Source organism: Macrobrachium nipponense, chromosome 15, assembly GCF_015104395.2.
Source record: "Macrobrachium nipponense isolate FS-2020 chromosome 15, ASM1510439v2, whole genome shotgun sequence".
NCBI classification, from domain to species: domain Eukaryota; kingdom Metazoa; phylum Arthropoda; class Malacostraca; order Decapoda; family Palaemonidae; genus Macrobrachium; species Macrobrachium nipponense.
The window spans coordinates 54,373,893-54,378,892 of record NC_087208.1 but is presented as its reverse complement, the minus strand read 5'-3'; positions in this window follow the sequence as shown (position 1 = coordinate 54,378,892).

The window sequence follows — 5,000 nt, the reverse complement described above, 5'->3', positions numbered from 1 at the left end:
TGGGTTATCCGGAATAGGTAACTCTTGTTGTTGATCGCGGTAGAAACAACATGAGTTATCCGAAATCGACAACTCTTGTTGTTGTATATCGCGATTGGTTGTTTACACGTAACTAGGCTGCGGTTTTTTTTTTTTTTTTTTTTTTTTTTTTTTTTTGCTGGCATTCAGCTGAGCATCATTGATCTCTGAGATACTGAGCTGTTTTCGTTTCAATACTGGCAGTTTATTTATCTAATTATTTATGTTTATTTATTTATTTATTTATTTATTTATTTATTTATTTATTTATTTATTTATTTATTTATTTATTTATTTATTTATTTATTTATTTATTTATTTATTTATTTATGTGCGAGCGCTTAGCGGAAGTTAGAATCTGACGTGAACTTACCACCGAGATTTGTGTAGATTATAAGCTTCTTTTTTTTTGTGAGAAACGGAAATAAAAACGCTCGTTCTTATCTCTCTCTCTCTCTCTCTCTCTCTCTCTCTCTCTCTCTCTCTCTCTCTCTCTCCCTCTCTCTCTCTCTCTCTCTCTCTCTCTCTCTCTCTCTCTCTCTCTCTCTCTCTCTCTCTCTGCAATTAAATGAATTTCGATAATGGATTTCCTATCGCTCGTGACCGAAAGCGACTCACGCGTTGTCAGTCGTGACTGCTGACGTCATCAGGGGGGAAAGTTGTCGTATTTGAAATTAGCGGCGACCTTTGTCGCACGATTGTTCTACTCATCGAATGGACAGGTAAAGGAGGACTTCAGATACTTATCTGGCCAGGGCGAGTGATCCCAGCGTTCTTAAGACATGTTTACCCTGTACATCCTTGGCAGCACTCCAGGCATTACTCAAGGTTCGTTGCAGCGTACCTTAGGCCAGTAGCTCGTACCCCTTTCATTCATTTTTATTGTACTGCCGTTCATATTCTCTTTCTTCCGCCTTGATTTCCTTAGCCTTCTCCTACTAGTTTTATCATAGTGCAACTGCGATGTCTTCCTCCTGTTACGCTTTTAAATTTAACTCCCATATTACTCTCAGTTTCCCTGTCAGCACCGAGTGACGTCATAATAGGTCCCAGTGCTTGGCCTCTGACCTAAATTTTATATGATATTCCATGCCATTTATTTAGAGCAAATGTCAGTTCCAAGGATGATGGCAGCCATATTAGTTATATAGATTTTGACCCCAACGGTGATCTCGTCTAATGAGTCAGGAAATCATTATACGATACAGCGATTGTCTTTGGAGAGCGGACGTTAAATATCGAAAATCTGAACCTAGGATTTTATGTACCTGTTGTTCGTAAATATCGAAAATCTGAAGCCAAGGTTTTATGCACCTGTTGTTCGGCCGTGGGGAGAAAATATATCTCAAAATTTGAGATATAATATTTAATAATTGCCGTGAAAAATCCGGCGCGTTGAAAACCCTGATGCTGATATTGGAATCTCGTCTTGATGTAAATAAATGTCCAGTCGGTTGCCATGGTGGTACGTTTGACCTTTTGAAAGGTTTAATTTGGTTGAGTTTTGAATTTCACGGAAGAGAATGGTGTAGTTAAGCAGTTTTGAATTATTTCAACAAATGATACATATTTCTGGAGAATGTAGAAGTTTCCGTGAAGATTGTCTTTTAGTACGATGGTAAAAAGAGAATGATATAGCTTAGTAGTTTGAATTATTAAAACAAATTGTATATATTGTGTTTTTTATTATTGATGAAGTGGTGGTGTGCGGTGATATTTTCAGAATGTGGATGTGGAGTCGACAGTAGACTTTCTTTATGGTGATAATGGTACAGTTGGCTAGTGAACTGATTTGCATAGTTACAGAAGAACTTTTATTTTTAGGGCGTGTTTGATACACCTCTTGCAATCACTTAAAAGTTTATAAAAAAAGGGAAAAATTTCCTTATGGGAAGCAATGCATTTCTTAAGTATCAAATACGGTTCTTCACTTGCTTGAAGGTATTGTGAGCTTCACTGCAAAACCATTTTCAGGGCTTGTTGAGTATAGCTCCCTCAATCACTTTGAAGATGTTACACACACACACACACACACAAAAAAAACAAGTTTACACGTAAATGCATTTATTAAGTTTGACGTGGGTTCTTCGGTTGCTCGCTCTGAATACATTCAATCCCTTTCGAATGCACTGCTTTGCTTGCCTCATTTTTTTTCTCAAAGGTCACAAGCAAAGGCCAATTCAGCAGAGAGAATTTATTCGCTTGCAAACCGATTTGCTAACGACAGCTGGAGTTATTTCTGTCGAGGGTAACCTTGATTTCCTCTTGCGTCAAGGACTCTCTCTCTCTCTCTCTCTCTCTCTCTCTCTCTCTCTCTCTCTCTCTCTCTCTCTCTCTCTCTCTTTCTGCGATGGCCGGCCTTCGTGGGGCTTCTTCTTCTGGTGCAGATGCAAACCGCTCAATTATTCCCTTGCTTTCATGATGATTTCAGTGTGGAGTTTGTAAGGCCATTCGGGTATTCCTTCCTGCATTTTTATTTGTTTATCAATTTGATGATCTATTTGTTTTTTGTAATATCTGATCTCCTCTTTATATGTTTATCCCATTTACCTTCTGTTACTTCTTAGGAAGGTTGAATTTCGAGCCAGTGGGCTTGTTCTATACGAATAGGGTTCGTCTTCTGAATAATAATAATAATAATAATAATAATAATAAGATAAATAAATGAATAATAAATAACAATAATAATAAATAAATAATAATAAAATAAACTAATTAATTATTATTATATTTGAAGGATTAGTGTTTGGATTACCTTGTATGAATATCTTTTTAGGATTACCTTTTAGGGCAATTACACTGTGGGATTGTCTTATAGGATTACCTTTTGGGATTATCTATTAGCATGAACTTTTTAAAATTATCTTTTAGGATTACCTCTTGGTGTTATCTTTTACGATTACATTTTGGGGTTATCTTTTGGAATTACCTTTAGGATTATCTCTTTTAATAATTTTTCAGGATTACCTTTTGGGATTATCTTTTGTAATTATTTTTTAGGATTATCTTATGTGATTACCTTTAGGGATTATCTTTTAGGCTTACCTTTGGGATTACCTTTTAGGATTATCTTTTGGGATTACCTTTAGAGGGTATTTTTCTGGATTACCTTTTGGGATTTTCGTTTGGGATTACCTTTTAGGATTATCTTTTGAGATTACCTTTTAGGATTACCTTTTAAGATTACCTTTAGGGATTACCCTTTAGAATTACCTTTTAGGGATTACCCCTTGGGATTACCTTTTAGGACATTTGGGATTACCTTTACGGATTATCTTTATTATCTTTTAGGATTGCCTTTTGGGATTATGTTTTAGGATTACATTTTGGGGTTACCTTTAGGGATTATCTTTTAGGATTACCATTTAGGGATTATAGTTTAGAATTACCTTTTGGGATTATCTTTTAGGATTACCCTTAGGGATAACGTTTTATAGGATTACCCTTTGGGATTATCTATTGAGATTACCTTTTAGGATTACCTTTAGGGGTTATCCTTTAGAATTGCCTTTTAGGATTACCCTTTGGAATTACCTTTTTACGACATTTGGCATTACTTATGCGGATCATCTTTATCTTTTAGGATTGGCTTTTAGGACATTACCTTTTAGGTTACCTTACATTACATTAATTAAGAGCCCGCTCTGTTTTGATTCCAGTTTTGCACTGTTGTTTTTGTTGTTTTTTGTTTTGTTTTTTATCGAATTCGGGCTCTACAAACAATGGCCTCCTGTGGTGTGCGTTATTCCCTTTAAATTCCTGGAAGCCTTCGTAATTCCTGAAAAATCTTTTTCCCTGCCTTTTCCCACCATTCGGAATCTACCGGATTCCGTGTTCATTTTTATACCGAGGAGAGAGACAATGCCGTTGTTTTTTGGTATATGCACATATATTTTGATGGGATTAAAACTCAGTCTGTGTAAGCGTTATGATTTTCAAAGTATTTATTTTTTTTTTTTTTTTAAGTTTTGAGGATTCTTTGTGCCCAGAGAGACAAACAGAGGTCAAGAGAGGTTTTTTCCGGATCGAGGTTTAGTGGAATTGTATTGAATGCCTTTCTGTCCTGTTGATAATAGAGAGGTCTCCTAGTTCAGGATCGGAGGCCAAAAATAGAAATAAGGTAAAAATAAAAAAAATAAAACTATCTTGAACTTTTCATAAATTTTTCGCCCTTTATGCGAAAAAATTACTAGCGGAAAATTCAGTTTTTTTTTCAAATCTGCCTTCCACATTTTTTGGGGGGAGGGGTGGGGGAAGACGGGAGGTACATTATCTTCCCTGGTTTATTTGTTGGCTTGTTGTTTATTTTCTGCCGAGTGGGAAGTTAGTTTTCACGTATAATGACTGAGGGAGAAGCAGTGGTTTGTGTAAAAACTGATAAATGCTCATTCGTTATCACGTGTAAAAACTAAACTATTTTATTTAATCTTTTTGTTTGAGATCTATCTCAAAGCTGTCTGTGTTTTTCTTACTTTAATAAGTTTTTTTTTTAACTAAACGCCAACTATGGTATAGTTATTATGAAAATTATGAAAATGCCGCCATCATCCACTTGAAGAAGTTCCCAAAACTATTCGATATATATATATATATATATATATATAAGTATATATATATATATATATATATATATATATTATATATACATATATATATGTATATATATATACACATATGATATATATATATATATATATATATATATATATATATATATACTTTTGAGCTCTGAAAATTCAAAGTATGACCCTTCTGGAAGAACATTAAAAATTGAAAATCCATCGCAAATTTTTTTTTTATAAATGACTGGAATAGATACAAGAAAATTCTTGAGAGCTTTCTTTGCCATCAAGTTAAAAACGAAAGTTAGACATTATATAAAATTGAATAGTTAATAGTAGGTAGAGAAAGAAGAGGAAATCTAAGACATGAGAAGATATGATAAGACAGGAGATGAGAGAGAGAGAGAGAGAGAGAGAGAG